Genomic DNA, 15,183 nt, shown 5'->3' on the forward strand with positions numbered 1-15,183 from the left:
AAGCACATATACGTTCATTTTGACAGTTTTTCTTCGTATGTCCATATTTACTACAATTTTGACATTGTAGTGGCTTTTGGCCCCCAAAATTTTTATTTTTATTTTTTTGAGGTAGATCTTGATCCTCACGCTTTATTTTTGCAATTCTTAATACTTTATTATTCTGTATTATATATGCCTCACAATCTTGGACTTTGGAATATCTCATTTTAAGAGAGTCCAACAGCATATTTTTATCAACCGGTTCGTCATTATTTTCAGGAAGTACAATAGTACCCTGAATGCTGTTCATAGTGTCATGCTTCTTTACTTTTACATTCACATTATCTATACTTTTTATGGATAAATAGTCTTCAGATTGATTTTTTGTTGTGGCTACTATAAGCCACGTCTTTATTTTTATTTGTCTGAGCGACATTTCTGTCTTTGGATGTCTTTTTAATAAGAAGTTTTCCAACTTTAGGGCTGAAATTTGTTGTTCTGTTTCCATGGTTAGAAGTTTTGACCAACTTCCACTCCCAAAGAGGGAGTCGAAGTGAGTCATGGTTGGGTCAAGACGACATTTACTTTTTCAGGTTTGCTCGGTACTGGAGCATAGGGTTCCAGTGTAATTACACTAAGATTTTTTTTACATTTTTCTAAACAGTTGTCAGTGGAGGTTCCAGCGGTCAACTGTGCCGAGTCGTTACCATCAAAGGGCCCAGGGGTACTCGAATCTTTAGTTTTACCAACAATCATAAAGATTTGAGAGGGAGAAAACAAACAACCAGAAAATTTAAAAAAGTATCATCAGCTTTTCATGGAGTTTATTCTTCCACCAATGACACAAGTGAGAACAGACTCCCCAATGTCCGCATCCCTACCCTCCCCCACAGGGGATGGCGCAACATGATTAGAGTGGCCCAAGTGTAAGCCAAACCCGCTTGCGAGGACTGAGAGTATTCCGAAAACACAATCATCCCCACCCTAATCATGTTATGGGCAAACCGGATAGAATGCCCAGAGTCCTATCCCCAGAACCAGACCCCCCTGGAATCCGTGGACCAGTCCTATAGAGTAGTTCCGCCATTGAGCTATCAATCTGATATCACTCAGGTCCGAACATTATCGGGTTAATGGTCCTACCACAGTTCCCACCATTTAGCTTCAGATATAAACCCAGTCCCAGCTATGATATCTTTTCTTATTTATCAGGTCCTATAAATTTTACAAAAAGTGGAAAATTCCACAAAATTAGTCCAAAGAAATATATAATAATAAATGAGACTCTTGGGGTCAAATCCGGGAACAAATTCCTGGGGTTTAAGAGTCCCCTCACCACGCCAAGGTGGTCCCACATCGAGGGGTCATAACAGACAGACAAAGACATTTTATATTTATATATATATATATATATATATATATATATATATATATATATATATATATATATATATATATATATACAGCTACACAGATAGATAGATAGATAGATAGATAAGTCTCCTACCTTCTTTGACCCGTGCGTTTGAAGAGCGCCTTCCTGGAGTTAAAAATAGCTTTTCAGGAGGAAGCCAATACTGAACATTTATAGTTCAGTCTTCACCATTTCTGCTTCGGTCATAACAAATGATAAATAATTTTGAATAAATTTTCAATAAATAAATTTGCAGTTTGTTTTTATTCTCCGTGTAGTTACGCATATTTTTTTTTTTTTTTTATAAATATCGTGTATATTCCTTTTTTTATACATCCCTATATTCTATAGTGAAATAAGACATGAATGTCTATGTGGGATATTATCTGAAAGTAGAGCGTTGAAAAAAGCAAGAAAGAAAATGAACTGTAAACAAAAATATATCTAATTATTTCAAATGCTAACTATAAATATCAGCTCCACTGATCAGTGTCTTATGACATGACTAACTGTTTCTTACAGATTACAGTCACAGGCTCATGCTGCTAGCGGATGCCATTTGAACTAATCTCAGAATGCAAATAATGATGACAACGTTTGCAATCAGTGGCATTCAAACAGCTTAGCACCTTGGAGAGCTAGTTATATTAGTTTAAAGTTTTCCTGGGAATACTCATCCACGTTGAAATAATTGTATGTTAGATGCTCAGGCCAAAGGGAAGGGTAACCAACCCAACAGGCCGTATTAACCATAGGTCAGGAGAGAGCTTAAAAAATTGGAAGAAAAAGTGTGAAGTTTTACCCGCAAGGAAGTGGTAGACATGCCTCTTGATGAGTGGGCCGTTTGGAAAACGGATCCCGGGCTAGTTCTATAGCTTAGTGAAGAGGGGATGAAAGCAACTGAGTTATGCAGTACAGGCAATGCTGGTTTCTAAAGACTGAATTAGGAACGGGTGGACTGACCACCTTTCCCCACCACGGTACTCTTGAGAGGAGGAGGGACTTCTTCAAACAAAATTTTCATCCGTAGATTAAGGCACTTTCCTCCTTTTGAACCATTATGACTGTACGGTCCTCACTGTAACCTGCTGCCCCCCACAGCAAAATTCCCAGGTCTGGTAATGAAGATGATATTTGAGGGGTGAGACTACATTGGGCGTTTTTCTTCTGAGCTTTTTATTGGGGGCACAAACCCCATTCATATTGTTCCACCTGTCCACATACTGACCAGACACAATTTAACTTGATTTCGCAGATCGAGAGACAAGAATAATAACGAATATATAACCCGCTTGGTGTTGCCTCCTTAAGCATTGATTGTTAAGTTGTCACAACTAAGAATAGGATATTTATTAATGCTACTCAAAGGAGCAATAAAGCTTTCTCCATTCTATTTTGAAAAATTTCAAGGTTTGCAGTCACTGAACATATGTTGGCAAAAATTAGGGTTTTTATAGAATCTGGTGATCAAAAATAATTTCTTTCTTGTTGTTAATGAAAATAATAACCTCATGCCATCTTGCCGTGGTAATTCAGTCATTAATTACCAAGCACAGCATATTTTCTTTAATTAATCGTGAGAGGACTTTTTACTAAGACCCGGACCTTCTTGAAAGTGTTCATTCCCCCATATTTGGTGCACGTTATTCTGAAAAGGATATTACGGGTAAAAATGGAGATTAGAAATTACAGACAATTTACCCTGCCTTGTAAACAAAGGAAATGACGGTACATAATGTTAGGCTAGTCTCTATTATACAACGATCTGGGGGAGAATTATCCGTTAACAAGCAATAAAGAGATGTCCTTGACAATTATAAATGCTGCTTTTATTTTTAAACTTTCTTTTAACATATTTCAGTAGTTAAATACTTTGCTGCAGTCAGGGTTACACTGAAGAAAATAAATCCATGAAGATTTTTCCTTTGGACGCACCTGGTAATTTTAAACACTGGTTGTGAGACATTTTACTTCAACCCATGGAGCTGGGAAAGTAGAAGCGCGACTTCCTCACAAGTCGGGGATTTATAGGAGAGCTGAATCCTAACTTCCATCTCAGTCGGAGTCACGTGACAGTAACTCTGGAAAGGTTTTAGGCCGACATTAATTTTGCTCTTGAATTATTACTAAACTCCTATTACTTCATGTCTTGAAATATTACTTGGTCTTGACGGACAACACAGCGGTGGTGCTCACTCAAGCACTGACATCTCATTTGTCTTAAACTATAAAGGGACTTACGCACCAATCTTACTTTACAAACACCTCACATATTGTGACGGGTCAATGATTAACGGCGCCATGGTCTGTGAACTAGAAGGTAGTGGGTGCACTCGTGGATGTTACGTGGGGAAAAAGTTGGAACTCATATTTGATTCAATTCAGTATAGAATTTAAGCCAGAGGCCATGCACTGGGAACCATGAGGTCATTCAGCTCTGAGACGGAAACTGACAGTAAAAGGTTTGAAAGGCGTAACAGGAGAAAAACCTCGCAGTTGCACTATGAATCAGTTCTTAGGAGAGGGTGGAAAGTAAGATGGAAGAAAGAGAATATGGAAGGAGGTACAGTAAAAGAAACGAAAGGGGTTGCAGCTAGGTGCCGAAGGCACGCTGCAAAGAACCTTAAGTAATGCCTACAGTGCACCGCACGAGGTGCACTGACGGCAATACCTCCCTACGGGGAAACTCATACTTGATGCAGTATCTCGCATTTATTTCCCTTTCATCAGCATCAGTCGTTCGATACCAAATGTTTAACAATGGTTTACACTCACTTTTCTTTTTACACTGCCCTAATGTTAATCCATCATTCAGTCAATAAAACACTTTCATATGTTGCTTCATATGTTGCAACAACATATACCTTTGTGTGTTTGTGCGTGGCTGTGTGTGAGTCGCATTCCAGAACAAATACTAAAATGAAGAAATTTTAACCTTTATTTACAACACGGTAAATAATAATTAAACCTTCAAAAGTGAAACGCTCTGCTCATCAGTTATTAATATGTTATACTGAAAAAATGAATAAATAGTTTAGGATTATGTTAAGTTACGTGAAAAAAGTATAATTCAGAAATAATGAAATTAATAAGAAAATGATGCTACAATAAATGAAGATAAAGAATAAAGTAATATTTAAAACGTCGGCATAACACGTGTGAAACATTTCCCTTCCGCTGAAAAGAAGCAGAAATAGTTTCTCGAGGCTGAGTCGGGAGAATTTCAGTTTTGAAGAGAATCCACAAACTTTGTTTTCGAAAGAATCTCCCTCAAGTAAGAACCTTAGCAAACCTCCATGCTGCCTTGACTGTATGAAGGAGATATATAAACGTGATACGCTTTTTCTTCTCCTGCGCTAGTACAGGAGTTCTCGATTCTTTAATTGCATTTTTCACATTTTTACTTGTCATTTTCATGCTTTTTTTTTATTTTCATAGCTTAATATTTTCACACTTGTATTTTTACATTACAACTGTATTTTTATCTGCTTTTAATAAGATTACCTTTGCATTTTAGCTCTATGTATGAAATTCACACTAGTGTATTTTATGCAAAATAAAGCATTTACTATTTATTATACATATATATGTATGCACGCATACGTATGTTTGTGTGTGTATATATATATATATATATATATATATATATATATATATATATATATATATATATATATATGTGTGTGTGTGTGTGTGTGTGTGTGTGTGTGTGTGTGTGTGTGTATATGTGTGTATATATATATGTGTATATATATACAGTATACATATATATATGTGTGTGTGTGTGTGTGTGTGTGTATGTATATATGCAAATATGCAGTTTCGTTACTTATACATGCAGTAAGTTTCTAGTTGTACAAATATTATTTGATATCGAATTCACTTAACTTCAAGTGGAATTATAATTGGTAAGTGCATCCGAATGGTCGAAAGGTCAAAGCCGACAGTCCATAACTATATCTAAACCAAATGCCCAGGTTCGAATCCTGGCCTGGGCAGATACACACATCAATTGTAACTCACCTTGAAAGTAGTAAGTTACTCCTAAGTTACGGTAAAATCGTTGTGGTATGTATGTATGTATGTATGTATGTATGTATGTATGTATGTATGTATGTATGTATGTATGTATGTATGTATATACTGTATATATATATTTATCTATATATATATGTGTGTGTGTGTGTATGTATATATATATATATATATATATATATATATATATATATATATATATATATATATATATATATATATATATATATATTTATCTATATATATATGTGTGTGTGTGTATGTATATATATATATATATATATATATATATATATATATATATATATATATATATATATATATATATATATTTATCTATATACATACAGTATATATGTATATATATATATATATATATATATATATATATATATTTATATATAAATATATATATATATATATATATATATATATATATATATATATATATATATATATGTATATATATATTTATATATATATATATATATATATATTTTTATATATATATATATATATATATATATATATATATATATATATATATATATATATATACAGTATATAAAGATGATAAAAATCATAAATTAAAGATTATCTTTCGGTTATTTTAATAATGATACCCAGAAAGAATATAACAGTTGATCACAAAGGGATCAGCTGTAATTCTTTTTTTATATATCATAATTAATAGATAATGAATGCACGATCAATATACATATACATCGTAGTATCACTCTGTTTAAAGACTGTTTATTAAGGTTATATAGCTAATTACCCTTAAGCCTGGTCAGATACCCTGTGCAGCCGCAGTACTGATGCAGCAAATGACTGTAATGAGGTCAGGATTAAAGATAATCAGCAAAATAATAATGATACTGACCTCATTCCATATTGGTTACCTCTGATGCGCAGGATGCATTTTTGCCTTCCCAGAATATGAATATGATATTTGTAGCAGTTAAAGTGATCGTAAGAAAATTTCATCATTTATCATTCAGCAAAAACACGCGTCCACGTAAAACGAGTCTAAACGGCCAGGAATTAGTTAAGCTATCTTCCACAAAATTGAACATTCGTAATTAAAAAATAGGAAATCGAAAAATTAATAATTAAATATATCGATAAATAACTGGACTGATGAAGAAAGAAGACACATTTAAGACTTCATTCTTAGTTCTGATTACTATTCCAAAAGAAACGATAAATAATAAAGATTTCTTGCTGAAATCAAAAGCAAAGCTTTCAAACAGGGGATGGAATTTAGGAAATACTTGCGATTTCATTTCGTGTGTGACAGGGAGGAGTACGAGAAAGTAAAAGGGAAAGAATCCATATTCTATCATCCCTAAGACCTGAAAATAAATGTGCTTGTTTGTAGTTTTTCATGCATATTTCTACTTTATATATTTTTAACGTACACTAAACCATAAAGAATATTATTTCTTTTTATGATATAGTTCCTAAGTATTTTCATTTCGTGCCTTTTTATTTATGATGTTACTGTTAGCGAGCATTTAATTCCCGGTATTTTAATGAGGTTTACGGGTGTGATTTTTATTTAGTTCAAAAAACAAACTTTTAGCAAATAAGGTTTCCTTATCGGGTCTGATGACCTTTGTCGATATGGCTAGCAAAACCCACCTTCACAAACACACATACTCACACATATATATATATATAATATATATTACACTGAGCCTATGTATACATAGGTTCAATACAATAGAGGTTTCTGCTGAATCTCCTGAGCTCGAGGGGGACGTTATAGAGATGGTCTCCATAGGTCACGTTTGAAGGTAATAAGAGTGCATATCTTCTGAATTCTTTAGTTTCTTACATTCGGGTAAACTAGTTTCGATGATCTTTCATTTTCGTCTGTAGCTCAAAGAAAATAAACAAGTACGGAAACTGTGTACCAGAGCCTATATATGGAGCCGCAGCACTTCCCGAACGCCATGTTTGTTTACATTTAGGGCAAGGTGTGCAGCGCTCCACACAGACGTGGGGCAAAGCTATTAGCTTGGTAGGCAGCAGAGCATGTTAGACCATAGATCCACACCTGTAGACCACTGCAGACAGTAGATTTAAGTTGATATACATATTTTCGATGTTATGATGTGCTGAAAGGACAGGCATACATTACTTTACAGTACTTGAGTGTGGAACAGACGATATTTGAATGCATGACAGGGCCAGTCTGACAGCCTCACCATCACTCATACTGCATTTTCCTGGCCTAAAGAGCATTCACAGCCAAAGTACTGTTGCTCTTTCGACACACACTGCAATATTAATGATAATATGCACGTGTGCAATATCAATGACATTTATTTAAACGGCTACTTAGGTAGTTCATATGACATCATGTTATGGCAGTCAACCTCCTCAGCTGGCAGCTTACACCTGTCAAAATTATGGCTACAGAAATGGGTCAAACCTTCAACCCTTACTTAAATGCAATTTAAGTCTCCTTAGCTCCATCAATGGCTCTATCTTCGCTGCAGGCTCTACTACTATTTCAAATTTGAGACCAGAAAAATGCTTACTCAAAGCAACAAAAAGAACAGAAAAGCAAAGATACTTCAGCATTTATAGTGTGCCCTTGTACTTGTGATTGTTTATATTGTACATAATGTTTTTTTTTTTTTCAATTGTCACTGTTATGTGGGTTTATTTATGTATGATCATAATTTCAGTCAACATTGGATGTATGCATAAATAATACATTTATTGGCCCAGTTAATACTCTACAGACTGAGGTCTGTCCGTTCTATTTCACAATCTCCAGGTAGCCTTCAGGTGTATATTTCAACAGGCCTATCTAATACATATGATTCATAGTATGTCCCACATATAATTACATTATGTACAATCACTCAAAAGTTTTGCAACATACTTCAAAACTTTTCGGACAACAGCTTATAATAGCGATATCTGGCGCTATTTGGCAACTCAGTTGTAAGCGCGTGAAACAACTGAACACTAGTGGTGGGTCCGAGAAATTACCCGCAGTTTCCCTTAAGCAGGGCTTTTTCTGATACTGCTTACTGTTGTCATATTTTACTTAATTAAAGGATGTTACTATAATACTTCAGAGGTCATCGCTGTTCTTATGTTTTAATATTTTCATCTCCAACTGCCATCACTATCGTTGTTTTATCTCCTTCGTATGTGTGAACTTTGTAGACATAGGCCTACGACTGTTACAAGTTGAACTGGTAGTCTTATGAACATCAACAAATACGACTTTTGTAAAGATTTGCTTCACATTATTATTAATTAAATTTTTTAATAACTAATCCTATACCTATTGTGAACTAGTGAAACTTAATATAGAATATACTGAACTATGTAGACTAACAGATTTCACGTCTACTTTTGTAATACATAGAATATAATCGCACATACACACACCCACATACATACATACATACATACACACAAACACACACACACACACACACACACACACACACATATATATATATATATATATATATATATATATATATATATATATATATATATATATATAATGCCGTTATCATGTGTAATTTCTCATTTCTTTCATTGCTACTTAGGCCTATCATTTTGATGCCTCTTATGAAGTTAACTGAATATATAACGCCTATTTTTGTATTTCTTATTATCTAAGTTTCTAAAGAATTAAAATTAGCTAGAAGTTCAACATTAATTTAGTTAATGCTAAATGCCAGCAGTGAAGAAGACTACCAATGCTCATCAGTGGAGAATGTCTCCTCCTCATCGCAAAAGATGACTCGTACAGAAATCATCGGCCACTGGATTATATTATAACGCAAACCCTAGCCTCTATTCTTTGTGTTTTGCTGATATGAAGTGTTTCTTGGCAGGACTATGATGAAATAATATCTTGGTCTCATGTAGCCTGTTACGGATGGTTTGAGCAGCAACTTGAAGGGAGAGCGTAATGTTCTCTCTCTATAGCAACATGGGTAGTCAGGGGGGAGTTAGGCGGAGCTCCTTCAGTGATCATCCGATGATGATACTAAACGGTAATGCAACAATGAGGTTGTCCTCCAGTTTTTACAATGAATTTATCATGTTTCCTCGTTCTCTCTGTTGTTGTATCCCTCTATACATGGTTGTTTTATTTACGCTAAGCTGCCGAGCAATATCTACGACAGAAACATTAGTCTTATGCAAGCTAATGATTGTGGTCCGGCTTAGTGACGAGACAGTTTAAACTTTTCCTGCCCGAATGTGGAGTCACACGATAACATACGAAGTTATGAGATTTTTTCTTTTTTGTTTTTCACAACGATAATGGTTGAATTCTTTCTTTCTTTATATATATATATATATATATATATATATATATATATATATATATATATATATATATATATATATATATATATATATATATTTAATTGCATTGATGGTTATTCAATATTATTTTATTAGTCAATAAGCTTTTATCTGGATTCGAAATATAGTTTCTTCTTTGACTCTTTTGCCCAATCATCTGAAGTGAAAATTTTCAAAATGTTTCGTCATTTTTCGTAATATGAATTTTTTCACTCACCATTCTTTTTTATATTGTTAACCGTATGATTAATAACCAAAATCGAATAAGAAAATTACATTTCCTTGTAAATATCAAAAGAACAAATTACTGTTAGGTGAACGAAAACTTCTGGAACATGTTGCAAAACATTTTTGAGTGACTGTACATGTTGTCATCAGTGTCTGCGTTATAGTAGATAATGCCATAGTACATCTTGCAGTAGAGCTTTATTGTTTAAATATTTATATGTACTGGCTAGTTATTGTATTATTTTCTATATAATTGTACATGATTAAGATTGTCAAAAATAGGGCAAAAGAATAACTATCGTACATAATTTTTATTAAACAATGTTGGATTTGGTGTAAATAATAGTGCACGATGTTCTATACTGTTTTTGTATATATATATATATATATATATATATATATATATATATATATATATATATATATATATATATATATATATATATATATACAATATATATATATATATATATATATATATATATATATATATATATATATATATATATATATATATATATATATATATATATATCTATTACATTAATTTCGTTGGCAGCCTTTCTGTCTGTGTTGTGTGTGTATGTGTCCCCATTCCTCCCACTTCCCTACCCCAAAAACCGGTTTAAGCAGGGTTGTTCCCAAACACGCCCCCTCTCCCCGGGACCTCAACTCCCTCATGGAAAAAAAAAAAAATCCCATCCCCTTCCTCTTCCCCTCCCCTCCTCCTTTCCCGTCCCTCCTCCTCCCCTTCCCCTACCCTCTCCTCTTCCAATTGCCATGTTTTATAATGAAATAAAATGTGTTCAGACTGAGTACTATTAACAAAATGTTTATAGGTTTGAAGGACATCATTTTTTATATATATAAAAGTAATGTACAGGTTTTTCAAATCAGTATATAACTTGCTTCACCTTTAGAAATTATGAAGTGTTTAATTAACCTCATCTGGTAACTATGAACCACCTGCGCGCCGTTTAGGAGTTGAAGACGGCTTCACAGGATCCTGGAGTCTTTAAGAATTTAAGAAGACGTTTTAATGCAATGGCCATTTCTCCAGGAATGCTTCAGGAGCTGAAGACTGCTTCAAAGGATCTTGGAGTTGTGAAGATGTCTTTCAAGAACAATCTATTATATTAATTTTCTTGGTTGCCTTTGTGTGTGTTTGTGTGTGTGTGTGTCCCTCTCCCCCTTTTCCTTCCCCTCCCCTCCCCTTTCTCTTCCCTCTCCCCTCCCCTTTCTCTTCCCTCTCCCTCCCCTTCCATGTTTTATGATGAAAATGTGTTGAGACTGAGTACTATTAACAAAATGTTTATAGATTTGTAAGGACATAATTTTTTTCTTATAAAAGTAATGTACAGGTTTTTCAAATCAAAATATAACTTGCTTGACCTTTAGATCTTATGAAGTTTTTAATTAACTTCATGTGGTAACTATGAACCACCTGCATTATGAGGATCACAGTAAATACTGCTCCTGTTATACAGCAGGTAATTCTAGAACAACAGCAGACACTACTGCTGATGATCCGGAACCACCAATGGCATCAGCATTGATTCAAACCTATCAACAGCTGCTCCTGCACCTACACCAAGATATGGTCAGCTGTTTGTATATGACTGAAAGGTAAATGGGGCTGCACTGGTGCTGCCCATAGAGTTTTGCTGACTGTTAGCAGTAGGGTTAACTTAGCTGTGAGTATGGGTATGGGTATGGGTATGGTATGCATATGGGTATGGGATGGGCATGGGTATGGGAATGTTATGGTATGGGTGTGGATTGGGTATGGGTGAAACTATAGGTATGGGTATGGTAAGGATATGGGTGTGGGTATTGGTACGTGTATGGGTATAGGTATAGGTATGGTACAGATATGGGTAACAGTATGGGTATGGTACAGTTATGAGTATGGGTATTGTATGGATATGGGTATGGGTATGGAATGGATATGGGTATGGATATGGGTATGGGTGTAGGTATGGGTATGGAACAGATATGGGTATGGGTATGGTAAGGATATGGGCATGGGTATAATTCAGATATAGATATGGGTATGGATATGGGAACTAGCAACTACGAGCGCTAGCGAGCATCGGCTAGTATAATAAATGATTTTAACGAAATATTGCAGTTTTTTTAATAATAGTTAAAAAAGGCAAGAATGCTGAATTTATCTCAGAAAGTAATGATATAAAATAAATTGCATTTAAGTAAGGGTTGAAGGTTTGACCCATTTCTGTAGCCATAATTTTGACAGGTGTAAGCTGCCAGCTGAGGAGGTTGACTGCCATAACATGATGTCATATGAACTGCCTAAGTAGCCGTTCAAATAAATGTCATTGATATTGCACACGTGCATATTTTCATTAATATTGCAGTGCGTGTGTCGAAAGAGCAACAGTACTTTGGCTGTGAATGCTCTTTAGGCCAGGAAAATGCAGTATGAGTGATGGTGAGGCTGTCAGACTGGCCCTGCCATGCATTCAAATATCGTCTGTTCCACACTCAAGTACTGTAAAGTAATGTATGTGTGTCCTTTCAACACATCATAACATCGGAAATATGTATATTAACTTAAATCTACTGTCTGCAGTGGTCTACAGTTATGGATCTATGGTCTAACATGCTCTGCTGCCTACCAAGCTAATAGTTATGCCCCACGTCTGTGTGGAGTGCTGCACACCTTGCCCTAAATGTAAACAAACATGGCGTCTTGTTATAAGCCAATGGGAAGCCAACCGTCGCGATCTCCTCAGGTGACTGCCTCCACGGTTGTTTACAGCCTCCTCTCTTCTCAAACCAGCATAGGCGTGGAGGCAGTCACCTGAGGAGATCGCGACGGTTGGCTGGTTTGGAGACCGAGAACGAGGGAATTACCTAATTATCATTTTTGCAAAGAATGCGTCTTGTTTACCCTTGCTTTTAAAGTTTGTTTTTAAGTTCTCATAACCAAGACTGTCATTTCTAGCTGAAGAAGGGAGCTGAGCAGGCTCTCGAAAGCTCATGGAATTTATTTTATTTGTAAATACAGTACTTTACATAAATGTGGATTTTGTATTTTATAAACATATTCACGGGATTGTGAAGAAGATTTGCAATGATATTAATATTACTTACCTTGGCCTGTATCCTTCTTTGCTTGGGAGATATCGCATGAAATTAATATGATCTGACTTTCAGCTTTTAATTAATTTGTAGTTAATTTATTCTAAGTTTGTATCTATGTGGGATAGCTAGCAACAGCTGAAGGCTAATTAATTACAGAGATCCATAGTAAGTCATTGCCAATATTACGTGGGTCGGTCGGTTATTTACTTTAATAATGGATTCATTGGAGTTATATCGCTTTGCTTTTACCTGAGACCCACATAATTCTGCCAGTTAAGGCCAAATAAAGCTCTAAAGGACAGATAATGAAATGGATTAGGTCACCAGCTGAAAACTAGTATTACAGAATATAAGTTTATTACACAATCACGTGGATTACTTAACTTACTGAAAACTAGTTTCAACAAAAGTAGCGTAAAAGGAAATAGATTATTTACAGAAACTAACAGCAGCTCAAAATACTAGTCCTAAATAGGACAGACACCTCAATTCTAAATGTAATGATTGCAACAGATTCAACAAGCCTCTTCAAGAGCTTTTATGAAGCAGCTGAATTCAGTGCACGTTGAACTGTGGCTTCTTGGCACTGACAGTGCAGGTTCTTCTCCAAGCAAGAGAGAATGTCCAGGCTCAGGGTATACACACTCACGTCTGGAAAATAAGTATGCAGATAACAATCTTGCACTAAAGAAGCTCTCACTCGTTATTATTTAATCACAAGGGATGAATCTTATGCCAAGAACAGTACTTTTAACACCATGGAGGGTAAGTTGTGTGATTTCAATAGACAACAACGAATGCACTTAATATATGACTTCATAAATGGGGTATGCTTTACTAGGGTTCTAGTTAGGGACTGCTTAAGAGATGAAAAATCTGAACATGGAAAATGTGAGATTCAGTTGAAGGGAAAGAAAACTGGGAGTAATTGTCACAATCTGACTTACCGCTGGGTTAAATAATGCAATGATCAGTTGCATTAAGATTCATTGGTCCCTTTGGAATACGATTGCCCCACATGATGGAGACAAAGGGAGAGAAACAAAGAGTGCTCAGAGAAACCCCTGAGCTCATCCGCCCGTGATCGTAGCTGGGCTGAGAGTCTCTCAACGTGGGGTTACCTTTGGTCGCTTGTCTTCACGCACCTCCCCCAAACCTACTTTGGGCCTGGTCATGGGTCTTGTCTGGAAAATGACAAAGGCTCGCCAGTCCATAGTTCAAAGAAAAGTAGGTTTTAGGAACAGTATATCTAAGGTCTAGCCTAGCAAAACCTATCGCTCTTAATGACATTATTAGTTAAAATTCCCCCCTTCGTCGGTTGGTGATCTTAGTTTGAAGGCAACTGCTTCTTCCCACTCTGCTCTTTCTCATGCAGGAAACCTACATTGTTTTCCTAGCCTTAATAGGAAATTAATTCATTATTCTACTAAGAGGCAAGGAAGGGAGGGTACACACACACACACACACACACACACACATAAATATATATATATATATATATATATATAAAATATATATATATATATATATATATATATATATATATATATATATATATATATATATATATATATATATATATATATATATATACATTATATATTATATATACACATACATACATACACACATATATATATATATATATATATATATATATATATATATATATATATATATATATATATATATATATATATATATGACTATTTATCACATCACCGTGATTCATATACAATCAACTTTTATTACAAACGTCCTTTAATATCAATCAACTCTACCTCGGAAATAATATATTTTCATATATGTTACCGAAGAAGGGAATTTTTAAGTTGATAATAAGTCCACCGTCCCGTGGGATCGAACCAGCGACGGACGATTTCGTTAGTGCGTCACTGTAGTCCTGATTCCTCGTCCGTCGCTGGTTCGATCCCACGGGACGGTGGACTTATTATCAACTTAAAATTCCCCCTTCGGAAACATATATGAAAATATATTATTTCCGGAGGTAGAGTGAATTGATATTAAAGGACGTTTTAGCTTTGATTATATATATATATATA

The 15,183-nt window shown here is 34.9% G+C and overlaps 1 pseudogene; it reads left to right on the forward strand.

Moving 5' to 3' along the window:
* Positions 1 to 12,454: 12,454 nt before the first annotated feature.
* LOC136844072 (uncharacterized) overlaps positions 12,455 to 15,183 on the forward strand; it is a 12,738-nt pseudogene continuing 10,009 nt past the window's right edge.

The sequence above is a fragment of the Macrobrachium rosenbergii genome, chromosome 12, assembly GCF_040412425.1.
Source record: "Macrobrachium rosenbergii isolate ZJJX-2024 chromosome 12, ASM4041242v1, whole genome shotgun sequence".
Lineage (NCBI taxonomy): Eukaryota > Metazoa > Arthropoda > Malacostraca > Decapoda > Palaemonidae > Macrobrachium > Macrobrachium rosenbergii.